This window comes from Notamacropus eugenii, chromosome X, assembly GCF_028372415.1.
Source record: "Notamacropus eugenii isolate mMacEug1 chromosome X, mMacEug1.pri_v2, whole genome shotgun sequence".
In the NCBI taxonomy this organism is placed as follows: Eukaryota; Metazoa; Chordata; class Mammalia; order Diprotodontia; family Macropodidae; genus Notamacropus; species Notamacropus eugenii.
In genome coordinates this window covers 53,826,210-53,848,026 of record NC_092879.1, presented here as the reverse complement: position 1 = coordinate 53,848,026, position 21,817 = coordinate 53,826,210, and the positions used below count along the sequence as shown (strand labels likewise).

Below are 21,817 nucleotides of genomic sequence, written 5' to 3'. Positions count from 1 at the left end.
CTCAAATGAAGCAGTAGTCTTCCTTGCCAAGACAAAGCCCTATACATTCACAAGTGATCACATTCACAGAGTGTCTGAGTCCTTGTCAAAGAACCCTGGCATTTCTGGTAAGGGCTTCTTGGGGGCAGAACCATCCTGTCTTCTCCATCAGGGTGCCCCCTCTATCATCCTCACTCCCTTGATAATCTCCAGTCTCTCCCTCTCTACTGGCTACTTCTTTGCTGCCTACGAACATGGCCATATCTCCAACGTCCTCAAAAAACCTTTACTTGATAGACCTATCGCCACTAGTCACCTTGCCTTGTTTTTTTGGATAAACGTATTGAGAAAGCAATCTACAATTATTGCCTCCATTTCCTTTCTTCTCACTTTCTTCTTAACTCTGCAGTCTGGTTTCCAACCTCATCATTCAAGTGCAAGTCCTCTCTTTGAAGTTACCAGTGATCTCTTAGTAGCTTGGTAATTAGGTGCCAAAGTAGGTGGACTGCTGGACCTGGAGTCAGGAAGACCTGAATTTAAATCTGGCCTCTTCTCTTCTCCCTCTGTACAGTTTCACTTGATGATCTCTTCAGCTTCCGTGGGTTCTCTCTGTGGGGTTATTCAGATGTATTTATCTAGCCCTAACTTCTCACTTGACCCCCAGTCCTACATCTGTAACTACCTATTGGATATCTCCATCTGGATGTTCCATTAACATCTTAAACTCATGTCCAAAACTCTACTCATCATCTTACTCTACAAAACCTCACCTCTTCCTAACTTCCCTATTACTGTTGAAGGTACCACTATCCTCCAATCAGCCAGACTTGCAACCTGGTTGTGACCCTTGAAGCTTTCTCACACTCCTATCTAATCTGTTGCTAAGTCCTATCATTTCTATCTTTGTAGCATCTCTCTTGTATTCTCTCTTCTTTCTAATACTGCCACTACCCTGGTGCATGCCCTCATTAGCTCATATCTGGAATATGGTAGTAGCCTGCTGATTGATTTCTCTGCCTCAAGTCTCTCCCCACTCCAGTGCATTCTCCACCCACTGTTAAAGTGATCTTGAGTACAGGTCTGACCATATCACTCCCTTATTCAGTAAATTTCACTGGCTCCCATATACCGCCAAGATTAAATATAAAGTCCTCTGATCTTTTTATAATAAAGGAATTATTTTATTGATTTCTTGAGATTAAATACTGCTAACTTGTATTACTTCCATGTGTGCACGATTTAAAATAAAGGGATAATTCCCTGGGTATTTTTAAAATAATGCATAACATTTTCATACTGTAGACAAAAAGTCAAAACTTTATATATACCCTGATTAACTATGTAAACTGATGATTAAATAAAAAACAGAACTGATAATATGGTTCCTTCCTTCTTAAAATGAAAATTTAAACATTTCTCCTGTAGTCCTGAGATTATCATCATGTTAGGAGTAGTACAAGATGTTGCACATATAGGCTCATCTTGGAAGGCACGTAACTGCTATGCCTTATTTGAATTAAGTTGTGCATAACAAAGTGCATTCAATCAATACCTCATAACAAGGCCACCCTCAGGCTGTATTTATTAGATTTTGCATTAGTCTTTATGGCATTACAAATTAATTAAATAGCATAATCCTGAAGTTAGGAAAAGGAAAATAACTGCTGCTTGAAACAGTTATTCCCGGTTACCATTTGGTTTGAATCAAGAGAAACCCTTTCATGTGGGTAGCATTTGCCACCTCCAACATCCTCAGCTCTGCTCAGTTACTCACTGTGGTGGTTCAGTGATTGTTCTATAAGCCCCTGCCATGCCTTTTCTCCAAGTGTCCAGGTGACACTCCACCAAGACCATCCCTAATTTCCTGGTTTTCCCTTTTTCCTGTATTAATTGTGTGATTTCCTCTCGGTTACCACCACTTAACCCTTTGTCACCTTCCATTTAGTTATTCATAAGTGCTTTCAGGATGTCCTTGAAAAGCTCCAGAAGAGCAAGCTCTGGGGATGAAAGGGCCAAGGGGGACAGGTTGGGGACCAGAATGCCCTTGGCTTTCCATTATTTGCTGCAGATTTGTTAGGTTGAGGAGGTTGGAGCAGTTTCTGAAGATTGTAGCAGGCTCCATCATTCATACTTTTCTTGAAAGATAACATCTATGTCAAATTACTTTTCTAGTGGAGTGTTTAGGGGTTTGGTCTTTTCAGCTTTGACTTGCTTAAATTGTCTTTAACCTTTCTGTGTCAGTCACAAGAAACTGCCTGTTGCTTCGGATCCTCATTCTTGATCACCTGCTTTCCTATTATTGTGTTGTTGTCTTTGGGGGCTTTGCTACCAGGAAGTGGTTCTATTGGCTCTTTTCTCTTCTGAAGGAGAAAAAACAGAGTCTGAGTCCTTGTCAAAGAACTCTGGCATTTCTGGTAAGGGCTTCTTGGGGGCAGAACCATACTTCTATGACACAGGCACACTTTGACCATCCTTTGGTCATCTGACCCACCTTCTGAAGATGTCAGTAGGTGAGGAGGATTCTGCTGGGCTTTCCACCTTTCTTCCTGCTTTGCCCTTTTCTGCCTCTCCTACGTGAGTTTCATGTGGATATCCTTTTGGAATTCCAGTGATAATTGAGCCTACTCAAATTGTATCAGCTCCATGGCCTCAAAAAGCTCTGTGGCTGTCTTTTCGTGACAGTAAATAGCCTCTTCATATTTCCCTTGCTAATAACTGATCTGCTTTTCTGCTCTGCTGATGAGCCTCGTTGAGGGGCCTATCCATGACTTCCATAGACTCCAGAGTGGGAGATGGCAGCACCCCAGCACCTGGAAGGGAAGAGGAAGTGCTGGGTGGGCCCCGATGGGTGGCCCCTTACTTACACATAGCCCAGAAGCCAGTTCCTTGCTACTTCAGGATCCACACACCCACCCACTGCTTCTTCCTTGGCAGCTGCTGTTACCAAAATTTCTCTGGCTTTTAAAACTTTTTATAATTTGGCCCCTTCCTGTATCTCCAGTCTTATACCTTATTCCTTCTGCATTTTCTGCCGTCCAGTGACATTGGATTCCTTGTATTTTCTTTAATAAGACTTTCCATTCTCTAAGTCCAGGTACTTTTTCCTCAGGCCAGGAACTCTCTCCCTCCTCATTCCCCCCACCCCCATTCCTTGACTTCCTTCAAGTCCCAGTAACTGCAAAAAGCCTTTCATAATTCCCCCTTACTGCTAGTCCCTTTCCTCTGTTGAGTATCTTCAATTCATCCTGTATATATCTATCTTGTGTATAGGTGTTTTTGTATGGTCTGCTCTGGTTAGTTGTGAAGGCCTTAGAGCTGGGACCACTGTTTTTATTTCTTTCTATCCTCTGTGCTTAGCACAGTGCCTGGCATGTGCTTATTAACATCTTGCCCTGACTTTACAGTTCTGTTTTTGTCTGTGGGCTCGTCTTTGTATTTTGCATCTTAGAAATTTTCCCAAGTTTGGTGATATAAAGGCTGTTCCATACCCATTACCCTTGTGTTATATTGAACTGACTCCGCCTGTGTTGAGGCAAAGGGGAAGAGACATAGAGCTCGAAGGGGCCTTAGAAGCCATCTAGTCCCACCTTTATTTTATAGATGAGGAAAACATAAAAACACACAGATTTGAGAGAGTCATCCAATGCCACCCAGGTGGTAAGGACCAGAGGTGAGATTTTATTTAGCTGAGGTCCTCTGACTCCAGAGCTTGAGCTCTTTTTTAAAAAAAATCAAAACTTCACCTCAACTCTTCCCCGCCTTCCTCTAAAAACAAAATCCCTGTTACAAACACGTATAGCTAAGCAAAGTAGATTTCTGCATTTGCTATGTCCAAAAGAAAAGAAAAATATATATTGAGTGAAATATACTTCTGTATGAGAGAGAGAGAGAGACTTAAACTAGTTCATATGAAAGCATGGTTCAATGATCAGTTGTTCCTCTTCCATCTCCTCCTCGTTTATATAGATGTGTATTTGCACACCCTGATGATAATAACATTTTCCCTAACCTTCCCTTTTCTTCCCCATTCCCCCCACAATGTATTCCTTTTCCTCAGTATTTTCATTTTCTTAATATCATCAAGACATAGTGGAGGATGGGTAGAAATTTGCCTGATAACTTTATTATATATTTAAAAATAGCTAGTTGTACATAATAGATTTGCAGTTTCATGTGCTGTCATCTTTTTCTTATTATACTATGATTTCCTCTATGACTCCCAATGAGGATAGGTCTCAGAGGTCCCCATATTTGAATGTAAGTAGTATATCCTTGTTTATGATTTTTATTCATATTTCCCTTTTTAAAAATGTTTCTCTTAACTCCTCGGTTTGGATTTCAAAGTTCTGCACAGCTCTGGTTTTTTCCTCCAGAATGCTTGGAAGTCTTCTGTTTTATTAGAGTTTCATTTATCCTTGGGTATAAGCTTATATCTTTGCCTCCTGGAAGATTGCACTCCAAGTTCTTCTGCTCCTTTTTTAACGGTGAATGCTAAATCGTGTGTGATTGCTTCTGCAGCCTCTTGGTACTTGAATTCTTAATTTCTAGCTGCTTGCAATATCTTTTCTTAGACTTGGAAGTTGATGACATCATAGCTATGACCTGGTCAGGATGTTCCTAGGAGTTTGCATTTAGGGCTTTCAGGAGAATCTTTTTATTCTATTTCCACTTTGCTCTCTGGTTCTAAGAGATCTAGACAGATTTTTTGAAATAAGCTGACTTAGGGGCTCTTGTTTTGGTCAGTTTGGTGGTGTTCAGGTAGTCCAATGATTCTTAATTTTCTTTCCAGGTCGATTGTTTTTGCTTTAAGATACTTTATACTTGTCTTCTACTTTTTCAGTTTTTTTGACTTTGTTTTTTAATATTTTTGTTGCCTCGTGGCATCATTGGCTTCTGTTTGGTTCATTTTGATTTTTATTCCTTCAATTCTTTTCATCAAGTGCTCTCATTTCATTTGTAAAAACATTTTTAAACTCTTCTTTCATCTCATCCAGGATTTCTAGTTAAATTTGTGCCCAAGCTGTGTTTTTATTTGAGGCTCTGCTTCTAGATGTTTTGGAGTTACCTTCTTCTGCGTTTGGGTGTTGAGGATCCTATAGCCATAATAGCCCTATATGGGGGGATTCTTTTTTTGTTTTTTTCTTCCCATCTTACTTCCTGACTTTGGACTTTTAGGGCTATGCTCTGTTTACTTCTGGAGTAAAGGTCTGGGTTGGTCCTGTTCCTACTTTCTTTGACTATTTGGCTGCTTGTGTTATTCTAAGATCTCAATACAGACTGGGGACCTACAGGCTTTTAGTGCTCTCAGAATGGTCTGATCTGGGACAAAATCTGATAGTTGCCCCTCTGGTCTGAGTTCTGCTTGTTCAGTCTTAGCAGTAGTAGACTGCTTCTGAACTCCCATACAGGCATTACAGCAGCTGGGAAACTCTTGTGGTTCAGAGGGACAGAACTTGAGGTTTCCCCTTGCTGTGGGATTCCTGCCCTCATTATTCCTCTGCAGGCTTCAGGCTGGGGGCTGGAACTGAGACTCCACTCCACTCCTGAGGTCCAAGGCACCCCACTGCTGCTTGTTTTTGTGACTGTTTCTTATTCTGGAACACCACCCCAGGGGGCAGATCCCTTTCTCAATCTGCCCTGGATCTGTGACCCGGACTTGGGACCAGTTGACACTTATTCCCACATCCTGCTCATGGTGCCCCAACATGGGTCTGGACCCATCCCTTAGGCCTGGTGCCCTGCTGCTTTGGGGGCTGTCATGCTTGATACCACCCTCCTGGCCAGATGCTGGCCTCAGTGAACAAGGATCCTGTCTCCTCCTGATGACCTAGGTGGGACAAATACCTCAGGCAATCTGATTTTTTTCTTGGATTTCTCCATCAGGCTTCAGTCTGGTGCATTTTATAGATCTGTTAGGAGAAATTTTGAGGACACATTTGGTGTACTACTTCTATTATTCTACCCTCTTGCCTTCCCCTCCCCCTAGTACTCTCTCAGTGGTAGCAAGGAGGCTGTTTCAGAAGACAAAAACAAATGCAATGAAGACAGTGAAATTGGTGACTGTCTGAAAGTCAAGAAAATCATGTAGGAAAAGGCAGCTTGATCTAGGGCCTGTTCAGCCCTAGGGCCTCCTCTTTTCTCTCCACATTCATTCTCTTGATGACCAGTTCAACTCTTGCAGCTTCAGGTATCTTCCCTTCCAGAATGTGGACCTTTCTCATCTCTGCTTTTCAGATTCCTTCTAGTTCTTCAAAGCTTGCTTATATAACCCTTCCTGATCCCTCCTAGCTAAAAGTGTTCTTTCTCTGCTCAGTTTTTCCCAGAGCACTTGGACAGTATCTTTCTCCTTTACCCTGATCACTCCCTATCTTTTATTATAATTTTCTGTGTAGACATCATACCTCTACTCCCAGTAGTATGTTCATGGACTGTGTAATATTTCATCATTGCATCACTATAAAAGGGCCTGGCACATTTCAGGCTCTTAATAAATGTTTGATTGGATTTAATTGATCTAGAATATAGAAAATAAAGCCTGGGTTTAATTTTCTTTTAGGATAAGTATCTTAAATAAAGATCACTAAATGGTGCTTTTTATCATTTTAAAGCTTGTGAGAAAACAGGTTAAAATTTATCTGGGTGTAGTTGAGTCACTCCTGTAAACTGGGGAGATGAGTAAATAGTCTTCCCGAAAGAGGTGGAAAGGGGTTCATAAGGAAGATGGTAATTTTATGATGGATGTGATAAGAGACCTTAGAGATGATCTCGTCTAGGAGTGGAGAACCTGTAGCCTCGAGGCCACACGTGGCGCACTACGGTGGCTCTTTGACTGAATCCAAACTTTACAGAATAAATCCCCTTCTTAATAAAAAGGCTTTGTTCTATAAAACTTGGACTTAGTAAAGGGCTGCACTCAGGGACCTAGAAGGCCACATGTGGCCTCCATCTCTGATCTAGTCCAACCCCCACTTCCTGTCCTGGGAGGGGATGTAGCATCCAAGGTCACACATAGGATCATTAAGCTAGAGCTGGAAGTGGCCTTAAAGGGCATCTGGTCCATCTTATTCATTTTACAGATGAAGAAACTGAAATTTAGGCAGGTTTAAGTAAATTGCTTGAAGACACATAGGTTGTAAGTATCAGAGGTGACATTTGAACAGGTCTTTTGAATCCAAAGCCAGTACCCTTTTTGTTGTGCCATGCTACTTCCCAAGTGTCATATCTAAAGATATAAATTGCGTATCTATTTCTGTAACTCCTCTGTCTTATAGAACTCCAGACCTACATTTATTTCTACATCCATGTCCCATACATAGGCATCTCAAACTCAGCATATCTAAATCAGAGCTCATTATGTGTCAGCTCACCAACACAATAAATGTTTTTCCAGTTCTTTATTTCTGTAGAGTGTTTTGTAGTTGTAGTCATATGGTTCCTATACATGCATTGTCATAGGTAGAATCAAGTTTTTAAGACGTTCTGTATTAAGACAACTAGGTGGTGCAATGGATAGAGTGATGGACCCGGAACCAGAAAGACCTGAGTTCAAATCTAGTGTCAGACATGTAGTAGCTGTGTGACCTGGGCAAGCTGCCTAATATCTACCTTGGGTTCCTCATCTATAAAATGGCATCATCATAGCATCTGCCTTACAAGGTTGCTGTGAGGTTCGAATGAAATCGTAATTGTAAAGTGTTTAGTGCAGTAGTAGACACTTCATAAATGCTTGCTCCTTTCCTTTTCCTTATTTGTAATGGAATTTCTCTTTCTATCTCTTGCTGTTGGTGTTTTTTCTTGGTAATTTAAAGAATTGTTGATGATTAATATGGATTTATTTTATATCCTGTAACCTTGGTGGAGGTACTAATTATTTCCATTTTTTTAGTTTAGTCTCTAGGGCTCTCTAAACCACTGTATAATCTACACAGAGCAATAGTTTTCTTTTCTTTTGGCCTGTGCTGATTCCTTCAATTTCTTTTTCTTGTTTTATTGCTATACCTAGAATTTCTGGCACTATATCAAATAGTAATGGTGATAATAGACATCCTTGTGTTATTTAGCCCTGATCTTATTGGAAAGGCCTCTAGTTTATCCTTATTACATGTGTTGCTGGTTCTTGGTTTTGGATAGATGCAGTTTAAAGAAAGACCCTCCTTTATTTGTATCCTTTGGAGTGTTTTTTATCAGAATTAGAAGCTGTATTTTGTCAAAAGCCTTTTCTGTATCTATTGATATAGTTGTATAATTTTCTTTGTTCTCGTTACACTATCTATTTTGTTTATAGTATTCCTGATACTGAACTAATGATATGTTACTGTTAGAAATCCCACCTGGTCATAGTAGGGGAAAAGATTACAATGTTTTTGATAGTGTTGCTGTAGTCTCTGTGCTACTAATACTTTAACATTTTTGCATTGATATTCTTTGAGGATATTGGCTTGTAGTTTTCTCTATTTTGTTTTTCCCTGAATTTAGCCATCATGACCTTACGTGTATCATAGAAGGAATTTGGTATTTTTCTATTTTTGCTAACAGTTTGTGTGATACTGCACTTAATTGTTCCTTGACTGTTTTATAGCATTCATTCGTAAATCTATCTGGCCTTGAGATTTTTTTTTCTTTGGGAGCTAATTCAGTTATGTCCCATTCAGTTTATTTTTCTGAGATCGAGTCATTTAAGTTTTCTGTTTCTTGTTCTGTTAGTCTAGGCATTTTATGTTTTTATAAATATCCATTTCACTTAAGTTGTCATTTTTATTGGCATATAATTGGGCAAAATACTTTATAATAATTTCCTTTATTTTTCTTTTTTTTTTTAAATGTTCATAGCTATTAATCGTTTTTTTAAAAGGGGAAGGGGGCCTGACAATACTGAAACTTCATAAAAATGTAATGAAAATTAATTGTACATTATATACACAATTTCTAAATATGAGCCATAAGTCACAATCCAGCAACTACTTAAAATTAGAAAGCAATTAAAATTTCATATTAGAAAAATATCTTGCTAATTAAAATATGAACTCTCTTTACAATAAAACCTACAATTTAGCTTAATTAGGTTTTATAAGATACGTGTCACTTGAATTTAGGAAAGTGTAAGAATAATTTTCACAAAACTATTCACAAAAAATAAACTTCACAAAGCTAGGTTGACACAAATCAGATTAAACCATAACTGACTGCAAGTCACTCAACTTGTCCGAAGTTACTGTCTCTTAGTTGCCAAATCCAGTCACCTTTTGTCAATTCTCATACTTCTTCACCTCTCTGCAGCCTTTGACACTCACTGTCCCTTACCCTTCTCAGGATATTCTCTTTTCTTTCTAGGTTTTCAGGACTCTACTCTCTCCCAGTTCTCTTCCTACCTGTCTGACCGCTCCTTCTTAATCTCCTTTGCTGGATCTTCATCCAGCTCATACCCATTTACTACGGGCGGGTGTCTACCAATCTTCTGTCCCAAGCCCTCTTCTCTTCCCTCAATACTATTTCACTTGGTGATCTCATCAGCTCCCATGGATTCAATTATCATCTTTCTGCTGATAATGCTAGCTATGCTAAGTAGATCAAATGTTATTTAGCCCTAACCTTTCTGCTAACCTCAGGTCTCACCTCTTGGACATCTCAAACTTGATGTCTTGTAGACAACATGAATCCAGCATATCCAAAACTAATCTCTCTCACCCCAAACCCTTCCCTTGCCCCAATTTCCCTGTTACTGTTTAGAATACCACCATCCTCCCAGTCATCCCCAGCTTGAAACCTACAAGTCATCTTCAACTCCTTCCTCTCTGTCACCCTCCCTCCCCACATCCAATGTGTTGCCAAAGCCAAATGTGTTGCATCTCTTTCCTTCTCTAACTCTGTCACTTGTGCTGGTACAAGACATCACCACTATCTTGTACCCAGACTATTGCAGCTGTCTGCCTGCCTGCCTCAGATCTCTTTCCACTCCAGGCCATTTCTCCGCTGTCAAAGTGATCTTCCAAAAGCACAGGTCTGATTATATCACTCCCTTACTCAATAAGTTCCCATGGCTTTTTATTGCCTCCAGGATCAGATTAAAAAAGTCTTCTGGTTGGCATTTAAAGTTCTTCATAACCTGACAACACCTCTTTCAGTCTCTCTTCCCCCCTTCTAGTCTTCTTTTGCCATATAACCTTCTATGTCCTCTTCAATTCAGCGACACCAGCCTCCTTGCTGTTTCTTAAACAAGACACTTCATCTCCTAGCTCCAGGCATTTTTCCTGGTATTCCCCCATGCCTGGAATATTTTCCCTTCTCATCTCCACCTTCTGGCTTTCTTCAGGTGCCATCCAAAAATCCCATGATTTATCCCATAGATCCTTCTTTGTAGATATTTCTTTGAGTCTTGCCTTCCCCCATTAGATTGTGAACCCCTTGAGAACAGGAACTGTCTCATGCTTCCTTTTTTATTGCCTGCACTAAACACAGTGCCTACCACAGAGTGGGTGCTTAATGTTTATCAACTAACAACTATAACTACATAATATCATATATTTAGAACTTGCTAAACTGATATTAATTGGTATGTTATACCAAAATGAAATCGAATATGTGCTCTTTAGGAGGAAGGAGGATTAGAGAAGAGCTCTTTGGAGTCTTGAGTAGATTGGTACCATCCTTAAATTTTCAAAAGAATTTATCACATGAGGATTTTTAATTTTTTTTCTTGAAATTTAAAAGAACTTCAGTAGATTACTAGCACCCTTTTCAGTTAACATTCTTTGAAAAATTGGGATTCTTTTAATCAGAGTTCTCTTTCCCATCATGTTCTAGTACTATTAGAACTTGAATGCAGAGATTTAATTTGTGCAAATCTGGACAGGCCGAATCAGAGACTGTGACTGGGAGACTTCACTGAACCCCCCCTTCTAAGGGATTTTTTGCTGCTGTTCCCTGATGAGTTTGGTAGGCCCCGTTTTAGCCTCTTGCTTTCCACCTAAAAGGATGAGTATTTGTAATGGCTTCCTAACAAGCTCTGAAGACAGACGGGGCTCTTGGTGCTGGTTTTGATTTGACAGGTGCTGGATCAGAGACCCCTAGAGTTACCAAAACATGAGGTTTATTCTTGCAAGCTTTCTTCTCTTTCTTCCCCACTAGGACTGGCTCTGACCTTAGTGCCTTTCTTTTTATTTTCTTTAGCTTTTCTTTTTTTCTTAGGGTAAAATTTCTATCATCTTCCCCTTCCATTAGCTGAGATGAGAATTACCCTTGGAATCTTCACTTAGAGCCTATTATTCTGACTTACTTTTAACATTTGTCTCCCTCGCAATTTTCTGTAAATAACTTCATCTGTTGTATCATGACTTTGATGGGACTTTTTTTTTTTTTAACCTCTAACTATTATGTGAATTGGCTTCCTCAGATGTATTCAGATCTTGCAGGAGATTCCTCCACTGATATTGTACCTTCTAAGTCTCCCTGATGGAACTTGTTATCCAAGGCCATCCTTTTGTTAGGTCTTTACACTTCAAGTGTTCTTTTTTTTTTTTCCTGTGAGTTTTTTTATGAGTTTATTTATTTTTAATTTTCAACATTCACTTCCACAAGTTTTAAATTTTCTCCCCTCCCTCCCCAAGATGGCATGCAATCTGATATAGGCTCTACACATACATTCCTATTATACACATTTTCACATTAGTCATGTTACATAGAAGAATTATAAGGAGTGGGAGAAACCATGAGAAAGAAAGAAAAACAAAACAAAAAAGAAAACTGTCTACTTTGCTCTGCATTCCGACTCCATAGTTCTTTCTCTGAATGTTGATGGCATTTTCCATCATCCTTTGGAAATATTTTAGGTCCTTGCATGGCTGAGAAGGGCTAAGTCTATCAAAATCAGTCATTGCATACTGTGGCTGTTACCGTGTACAGTGTTCTTTTGGTTCTCCTTGTTTCACTCAGCATCAATTCGTATAAATCTTTCCAGGTTTTTGTGAAGTCTTCTTATTCATCATTTCTTATAGTACAATAGAACACTATTGCATTCATATACTACATCTTGTTCAGCCATTCCCTAATTGATGGGCATCCCCTGAATTTCCAGTTCTTGGCTACCACAAAAAGACCTGCTATAAATATCTTTGTGCATATGGGTCCTTTTCCCATTTTTATGATCTCTTGGGGATACAGTTCTAGAAGCGATATTGCTGGATCAAAGGGTATGCACCTTTTTGTAGCCCTTTGGGCATAGTTCCAAATTGCTCTCCAAAATGGTTGGATCAGCTCACAGCTCCACCAACAATGAATTAGTGTTCCAGCTCTCCCAGTCTTCTCCAACATTTATCCTCTTCATCTTTTGTCATGTTAGCCAATCTGATAGGTGTGATGTGGCATCTCAGAGTTGTTTTGATTTGCATCTCTAATCAATAGTGATTTAGAGCATTTTTTCATATGACTATAGATAGCTTTAATTTCTTCCTCTGAAAAGTGCCTATTCATATCCTTTGACATTTATCAATTGGGGCATGAATTGAATTCTTGTAAATTTGACTCAGTTCTTTATATATTTTAGAAATGATTACTTTATCAGAGATACTAGTTCTTAAAATTCTTTCCCAGTTTTCTGCTTCCCTCCTACTCTTGATTCCATTGACTTTGTGCAGTTTTCAATTTAATGTAATCAAAATGATCCATTTTGCATTTCATAATGTTCTCTATCTCTTGTTTGGTCATAAATAGATAAATTATTCCTAGCTCCCCTAATTTGTTTATAGTATCAGCCTTTATATTTAAATTGTGTACACATTTGGACTTTACTTTGGTATACAGTGTCAGGCATTGGTCTATGCCAAATATCTGTCTTACTCTTTTCCAGTTTTCCCAGCAGTTTTTGTCAAATAGTGAGTTCTTATCCTAGAGGCTGGGGTCTTTGGGCTTATCAAACAGTAGATTGCATAGTCATTGACTACTCTGTCTTGAGTACCTAACCTATTCCACTGGTCTACCCCTCTATTTCTTAGCTAGTACCAGGTGCTTTTGATGATTGCTGTTGTATAATACAATTGAAGATCTGGTATGGCTAGGCATTTTTTTTTCATTAATTCCCTTGATATTCTGGACCTTTTGTTCTTTCAGATGAATTTTGATATTATTTTTTTCTAGGTCTATAAAATAATTTTTTGGTAGTTTGATTGGTATGACACTGAATAAGTAAGTTAATTTAGAAAAAATTGTCATTTTTATTGTATTAGCTTGGCTTACCCCTGAGCAACTGATGTTTTTCCCAGTATTTAGATCTGACTTTTGTGTGAAATGTGTTTTGTAATTGTGTTCATATAGTTCTGGGTTTGTTTTGGCAGGTAGACTCCCAAATATTTTATGATGTCTACAGTAACTTGAAATGGAATTTCTCTTGGGCAAAATAATTCCTAATTATTGTTTTAATTTCCTCTTCATTGATGGTAAATTCACCCTTTTCATTTTTGATACTGGTAATTTGGTTTGTTTTTCTATAAATCAGATTGACCAAAGGTTCATCAATTTTATTGTCTTTTTTTTCCTCATAAAACCAGCTCTTAGTTTCATTTATTAGTTCAGTAGTTTTCTTGATTTCAGTCTTATTATTCTCATCTTTGGTTTTCAGTATTTCTAATTTCAGAAATTTCTACTTTGAGTATTTAATTGAGGATTTTTAATTTGTTCTTTTTCTAGCTTTTTCAGTTGCATGCCCAATTCATTGATCTCCACTTTTCACTATTTTATTCATGTAAGCAATTCAGAGATATAAAACTTGCCCTAACAACCACTTTTGCTGCATCCCTTAAGTTTTAGTATGCTGTCTCATTATTGTCATTTTCTTGAATGAAGTTGTTGATTGTTTCTGTGATTTGTTGTTTCAAGTACTCTTCTTTATGGCCATTTCAAATTTTAGTTTCTCTTGTTTTTCTCATTTTACCTCCTTTAGTATTTTTTCTTTTAAAGTCCTTATTGTTGTTTGTCCTTCATTCTTGAAGAGCATCAGTGACATCAGGAGAGTGATGTCTTGATTCGCAAGTGAATTGGATTTAAGTGAGGCAGAGCTGTGCAAAGTTATCAGCCCTACTCCTTCCTCCAAAGGCCTTGGAGTCCAGTGGCAAGGCACAGGTCAGTATAACGCACAATGGCCCAGGATGCAATGGGAGACCTTGGCCTTATTTATTTATTTATTTTATTTATTTTTTTATTTTCAATTTTAGGCATTCACTTCAAAAGATTTTGAGTTCTAAATTTTTGCTGTTTGCACTCACTGTGAGGCATGAAAACCCAAGTAATGAACCTGTTTAAAGTTGTAGGCCAAGAAAGAAGTTCATCATCATCGTTGTCAAAGTCCCCATATTGTGAGTAATTAATTGTCTGGTTTCTTTTTCTTCTTTTTTTTTCTTTAATGTGTATGTTTTTATTTGAACTGGTCAATATAGTCAATACAGATAAAGCTCCTGTCCTCCAACTATAGACATTGATCTCATGGAACTCCTGGGGAAACTGTAAAAAGCTTTCATTCTCCTCTATATTGGAGATCAGGGAGAGAAAGGAAGGCACCAACATGGCTCTAACAATTTTTAAAGAGGAAAAAATATCAAGGTGGAAGATATAAAAAGTTTTGGTTTTTAAGGATTGCCTAATTTATATGTAAGCAGTACTTTTGCCCTCCCCATATTCCCCCTTCCTTGTGTGAATTTATGTAGTTAGCTCTTTTTGTAGATCAGAGAAGCTTTTATTGAGGCAATCACTGTATAATAATGTATTGTATAAAAGTTTGGAACGACTATTAAAGAAACAAATGTACAACCTGAATCCTGAAGACAGACTGGAACTTTGGGGATGCTTGCTTCTGATATACTTTTAGACTCAGGGGCAGCTAGGTGGTACAGTGGATAAAGCAGGAGTCAGGAGGACCTGAGTTCAAATCTCACCTCAGACACTTTGACACTCACTAGCTGTGTGACCTTGGGCAAGTCAACCCCAATTGCCTCATCCTGGGTCATCTCCAGTCATCCTGATAAATATCTGGTCACTGGATTCAGATGGCTCTGGAGGAGAAGTGGGGCTGGTGACCTGCATAGCCCTCCTTCACTCAAAACAAAGTCAAGTGAAAGTCATGTCATTATTTCAGTGATCTTCGGCAACAAAGGACGAACACGCACACTTTTAGACTCATCACCTTTACCATTCCAGTTTTAAAGTTCTTTGTCAAGCACCAAGAAAACACACAATCTTATCTCTTTTGGGGGCTATTATTGCTCTTTGCCAGCCCCCTCCAAAAGAAAAAATTAGTTCATATAGAATCATTTGCAGTGGACAATGGAGAACTCACATTTGTTGGGCCTGGTTGTGGTTGTTGGGCCACATCTACTCTAAGGTAGATGGGAAGGCTAGGGTGGAGACTCCAGGTTAAAACAGAGGATGTGCTCTCAAGTTGGGCAACAAGTTTGATTTTTGTGGTGCTAGAGGTCAGGGCTGTGATCTCTTTCAACATCTTGTCAGCAGTGCCTGTGTACTTGGTGGTGCTACCAGACAGTATGCTATTGGCTTACAGATCCTTATGAATATCAACATCACTCTCCCTGATTATATTGAAGGTAGTTCAATATAACTGAAGCTATAGGTTTTCTCAGTCTGGGTCTTTATGAGGTAGTCTGTCAAGTCACATCCAGATCCAGATGGAGAATGGCACAGCAAAGGAAGGTTATGACTTCATAGTTGGGCACAGTGCAGCTTACACTGCCTTCACCAGAGTCCATCTAGAGGCATACAGAAGCAGCACAACCTTCATGGCAACGTATGTAACTGGGCTGATGAAGGTCTCCAACATGATCTGTGGCATCTTTCTTTTATCTTGGGAAGAAGGAATGGGACATGGGGTTGGGAGAGGGGGGTTTTGGGGGCAGATGAGGCACGGTGGCTGCTTCTCTGAACAAGGGCACTGTCTCCTGCAAATCCAGCTTTGCACATTATGGAGCCATGATCTGCAATGACAAGGACAGTCATATCATCATCCCTGGCCAGTTTTGAAGTGATGAGTTTACAAATACAAAGAGGAGGCAGGGGAGCGGGGATTGCTGTAGCTCACTCTGGAGGAGCTCGAAGTTCAATTGACCTGTTTCTTATTCTGCATAGGCATCACAGTTGAAGCCTGCTAAGGACAGTCAGGGAGCTGAGCAACTCACAGCCTCAAGAAGCCAGTGCGAACTTAACCACAGGAACCATTCCAACTTCCTTTCTTCATTCGTTGTAAATACTTTTTCATTTTGATACTGTCTTTCATTTTCCACTTCGTTTAATCAAATTATTCATTGATTTATCTATTTTATTAGCTTTCTGAAAGACAGTTCTTCATTTTATTTATTAATTCAATATTCTCTTTCAGTTTTGTGTAGTTTCTTTGATTTTCAGAGTTTCTGGTTTGCTATTTAACTGAGGTTTGAAAATTTCTTAGTTTTCAATTTTTTTAGTTGCTTGTCCAGTTTATTGTTTTATTCTTTCTTCAATATCAGGGTGTTTGGAGATATATAAATTTTCTCCCTAAGGACTACTTTGGCTGCATCTTACAGATTTTGGTAATTTTTTTTCATTGTTGTCATTATCTTTAGTGACATTATTGATTGTTTCTATCATGTTTCTTTGACCCACCAATTCTTTTAACTAGATTTTACCTTTTCTCAGTTAACAAAATTTTTTTTGTGTCTACCTCCTGTCTTGGAAGAAAAGAAAAACAAGCAAAACCAAATTTCGACATAAGCTATGTCCTAAATAATATCTTTCTCATTCTTCATCCTGAGTCTATTGCCTCTCTGTCAGGAAATTCGTAGGATGTCTCGTTTTGGGTCTTCTGGAATCATGGTTGGTCGTTGTGTTGATCAGAATTCTTAAGTCTTTCAAAATTGTTTATCTTTACAATGTTATTGTATAAATTGTTCTCCTGGTTCACTCTGTATCAGCTCTTACATGTCATTGCAGCTTTCTCTGAAATTGTCCTTTTCATCATTGCTTTTGGCACAATAGTATTCCATTATGTTCATATACCATGATATGCTCAGCCATTCACCAATTGACAAACACCCCTTTAGTTTCCCATTCTTGGTCATTCTCCTCTCCCACTCCCCCCACCAATGCTCAGAGCTGATAGAAATATTTTTGTACGTATCCTTCTTATTTGATCTCTTTGGAGTATAGATCTGGTAGTGCTACCTCTGAGTCAAAGGTCATGCACGATTTAGTCACTTTTTGATTATAGTTCCAAATTGCTTTCCAGATTCCAGAATGGAATTGCTTTCCACTAACAGTGTATCACTGTACATGTTTTCCCACAGCTACTCCAACATTTATCATTTCCTTTTTTTTTTTTTTTTTGACTTTTTAATGAGTATGAGGTGAAATCTCAGAGTTGCCTTAATTTATTTGCTTTTCTCTCTTGGAGCATTTTTTCATGTGGCTGATAGCTTGGATTCTTCCTCTGAAAAATTCTTAGTCATATCCTTTTATCCATTTAGCAATTGGGGAATGGCTCTTATGCATATAAATGTGTGTGTGAGTGTGAGTGTGAATGATATATCTTGAAAATGAGACTTTTATTAGACAAATTTGCTGCACAGATTTTTTCCCCAGTTACCTACTTCCCTTCTAATTTTAGCTACATTGGTTTCATAGGTTCAAAAGCGTTTTAATTTTATGTAATCAAAATTGTCTAGCTTATCTTCTGATATCCTCTCTACCTTTCTTTTGGTCATGAACTCTTCCCTGTCCAAAGGTCTGAAAGATAATTCTCCTGTTCCTTTGATTTGTTCGTGATGGCATCCTTTATGTCTAATTCTGCTCATATAAAGCTCATGTCTCCTTGCTAGATTTTCTTGACCCTGCTCTGTCTTGGTTCTCCTCTTAAGTGTCTGACCTCAATTACCTTTGCTGGATCTTTATCCAGGTCAATTCTGCTAACCATGGGTGTTGTCCAAATCTCTGTCCTTCTTTTCTCTCTCTGTACTCCAACTCAGATCACTTTACCCATCCTTAACCTTTCTGCTGAGCTCCATTCCCACATCTCCCACTGTCCAACAATTGGACATCTTGAACTGGATGTTCCATTGACATCTTAAACTGAATCTGTCTGAAACTGAGCTCATTATTGTTCTCCTCAAATCTTCCCCTCTTCCTAACTTCCCTATTACTGTTGCCAGTGCCACCATCTTTCCAATCACCCCAGTTTGCAGTCAGTGTCATCTTGACTCCTGACTATCTCTCACAATTGACTCTTATTTCCTTCCCATCCCCACCCACCCCTGTCCTCCATACCCAGTCTGTTGCCAAAACCTGCCAAGTCTACCTTGGCAACATCCCTCATATGTGCCTCCTTCTCTCCTGTGACACTGCCCCTACCCTGGTCTGGGACCACATCATCTCATGTCTGAACTATTTCTGTAGCCTACTGGTATGTCTGCCTGCCACAGTTCTTTCTCCACTCCAGTCCATCTTCTAGTGGATCCTTGTATGTTGCTGCAATATACCTTATTATGTGTTTCACACGTAATAGGGTAAATGTTCAATGTTGCTATATAGACTGGTATATGGTTTTTTATTATATATAGCTGCTGTGTGCTTCTCTGATATATACTCCGGTTCTGCTCTTCCATCACTAATGTGAATACTTCAATGCTGCAATGAATTTTGTCAGGCTTCTGGAGAAGGAAAGCACATGGAGGCCTAGCTGACCCAGAGTTTTGAGTTGTCTTGGCCATGCATTCCCTGCACATATGCCTCTGTACAATTGTACTTTATGTTTGTGTCTAATTTCCTTTAGCCCCTGACTCCTCTTTGCCTCTTCGTGGGAGAGTGTGACCAAGGATTGAGGGCAAAATGCTTCATAAACCCTCCCTCTCTGTTATGTTATGGTTGAGCTATGTCTAACTCTTTGGCCCCATTTTGGGATTGTGCTAATTCCTTACAGACTTCTAGGAGGAAGGGCACCCAACCCAGATAATCAGGGTTCTGTGGATGGAGCTGATGTTAGGAGTCCATTCCTGTGTTCAGTATCAAGATCAGCTGCTTGAGGATGATTCTGGAGGTAGAATACCTTTGGGTGACAGCAGATCCAGTGTCATATCTGGTTTGTGCTAAAATCAGAGGCAGTGGTGCAAGGGGGCCCACAAGGAGGAATGATACGTTTTGTAAAACCTTGGCTAGTGGCTGTCGTGGTAGCAGACTTAACTGGCACTGTAGTGCCATATCCTGAATATCTGTTACAGTAAGAGGAAATTACTTACCCTGAGGTTAGGGAAGAGGACCAATAAATCATTTTGCCAGTCAGAGGGAAATCAAGAACCACGTGGAATCATCCCATACCAATCTCTCAAAGGTAGATGCTCTGATTGATACTAGGAGGAGAATCAGTGAAAAGAAGTAGGCGCTTCATCCTTATTTAAGGGGATCATACAGTTCTGTGTGCCCCCCCCCCCCCACAGCATGACATCACGGCTCCCCATAGCCAAAATAATGATGGACCCCATCCTGACACATTACAAGTGCCTAGTAAATGTTTTTTGCTTAACTGCCTGCTCAGTCTCCATCTTGTTATTCCTAGAAGAGCCTCAGCTTGATTAGCCAGCTCACTTGAGGGTGTTTGGTGTTTCTGATATGCACTAATATTCCCCACAAACAACAACACAGTGGGGTAGACATCAGCCATAATGATCCTGATATTAAAGAGGAGACCTCTTAATTGTACAAGTCTCTTCTTTCCAAACTGCAGACCACTTAGCCAGCTTCCCTTCAAGGCTTATTCACGTGCCACCACTGGGAACGCTTGCCTGGACCCCATCCCTCAAATTATCCCCCATTGCTGGATTAATAGCTGCCAAGATCCACTTAACCATATTGATCTTCCAATAAACCAGGAAAAGTGGGGTTCTTCAAGGGAGGCAAGGAAAGAGGGAAAGACTACTTCATATCACTCAGTTTAGGATGGACAACTTTAGACCAAGGCTGACCCTGTGTTAATCATGTAATTAACCAGGCCTGTTTCAGTGGTGGGCCAGTAACTGCTTTCTTTTTCTTTTTTAAAATTTTTAAAAATGAATTTATATTGATTTTTTTTATGTCATCATAGTTTTTTACCAACATCTCTCCCTTTTTCCTTCCCAGAAAGCCATCCTTTAGATTGTTATCCTTAATTCTTGAAGAGGACTAAAATGACATCACTATGCTAGAGTCAAGTTTCAGTGTTTCCAACTGTGGTTGATCAGACCAATACGAGCTCAGAGTGTTCTACCACAGGTCGGCTCAAATAGGCTATGTGAACATTTGGGGTGGATACTCTAAACTTGCACATTCTGTGTTTCTTTTGAGCTGTTTCAGTTCTCCTTTGCTCATAGAGGACCACACCTTCTCTAATGTGGGCACACTGTGCTGAGCAGTCCTGCACCTGTGTCTCCCATGTCATACAATCAAGTCCAAAGTTCTTAAGAGAGACCTTGAGAGTGTTCCTGTATTGCTTCAGGTGAATGCTTGCCCCATGTGAGATCACCATAAAATAATCTTTTTGGCAAGCATGTGTTTTGCATTTGAGCAACGTTGGCCAGCCCATCAGAGTTGCTCTGAAGCAGAGTTTGAATGCTTGGCAGTTTAGTTTGAGTAAGAACCTCAGTGTCTGATATCTTATCCTACCAGGTGATCTTCAGTATCTTCCTAAGACAATTCAAATGGAAGTGATTCAGTTTGCTGGCATGGCGCTGGTCAGCGCAACAGCTCTGTAAACCTTCAGTTTGGTGGTCTAATACCTCTTCTCCCCCATACTTTCCTTCAGAGCCTCCCAAACACTGAGCTAGCTCTGGCAGTGCATGCGCCAACCTCATTATCAGCGTGTACATCCCTGGAAAGTACACTACCAAGGTAAGTGAACTTATCCACAGCATTCAAAACTTCTCCATTTGCTGTAATGGATGGTTCTATGTATGAGTGTTGTGGTGGCTGATAGAGCACTTGTGTTTTCTTAGTGTTAATTGTTAGGCCAAATTTAGCACAAGCAGCACAGAATTGATCCACACTTTGTTGCATCTCAACTTCAGAGGCTGTGCTGAATGCACAATCATCTGCAAACAGAATAGCGTGCACACCAACACTCCCTCCACTTTGGTCTTGGCTTGTAGCCTTTTCAAGTTGAGGAATTTATCATTAGTGCAGTAGCTGACCTTGATGCTGTGTTCATCCTCATTGAAAGCATTTCACAACATCTGAAAACATCATACTAAAATAGCATGGGAGGAAGCACACAGCCCTGTTTCACTCCACTGGTGACTGAGAAAGCATGAGAGCATTGTCCATTATCCAGAACCCAGGCAAACATGCTGTCATGAAATTGATGTACAATGCTGAAGAATTTCTCAGGGCAACCAAGTATTTATTTATTTATTTATTTTAAGAAAAAAAGCGCAGCTTATTAATACACTGAAAAAGGCCAAAAATGTATAATTTGAGACACTTGTGAGCCTCTCACCTCCACAAAGTGGGGAGGGAGGTGGGAATGTCCTTTTGTATCTTTTTGAGCCATGCATCTTCTTTCAAATCTTGCAGCATACACTTTTGATTTTTTCCATTTACATTGTTGTAGTAATCATGTATATTGTTTTCTTGGTCTGCTTACTTTCCATCATTTTGTGTAGATCTTTCTGTGGTTCTCCATATTCATCGCAGTCATCATTTTTGGGGGGTGGGAGTTAAACTGTTTGATTTTTAAAAAATATTTAACTACTTTATTATTACTATTTTTTAACATTTCATGGTTTTTTTTGTTTTTTTTTTACGTTTTGAGTTCTAAATTCTATCCTTCCCTTCCCCTCTCCCCCAT

The 21,817-nt window shown here is 39.4% G+C and overlaps 1 protein-coding gene and 1 pseudogene across 15 annotated transcripts in view; one reads left to right on the top strand and one right to left on the bottom strand.

The window, feature by feature from the left end:
* FRMD7 (FERM domain containing 7) overlaps positions 1 to 21,817 on the top strand; it is an 85,482-nt gene that overhangs the window by 11,212 nt on the left and 52,453 nt on the right. For 2 of the 15 annotated variants that reach the window (XM_072627463.1, XM_072627470.1), the window contains exons 6-10: positions 13,959 to 14,088; positions 14,181 to 14,321; positions 16,102 to 16,215; positions 16,479 to 16,541; positions 20,777 to 20,862. The gene's annotated coding sequence lies outside the window, so the exon portion shown is untranslated. Of the gene's footprint in view, positions 1 to 13,958; positions 14,089 to 14,180; positions 14,322 to 16,101; positions 16,216 to 16,478; positions 16,542 to 18,922; positions 20,471 to 20,776; positions 20,863 to 21,817 lie in introns of those variants that run through there. The other 13 variants (XM_072627465.1, XM_072627471.1, XM_072627466.1 and 10 more) reach the window with 10 other exon arrangements.
* Positions 1,921 to 2,778, bottom strand: LOC140516485 (nuclear receptor-binding factor 2 pseudogene; annotated as a pseudogene).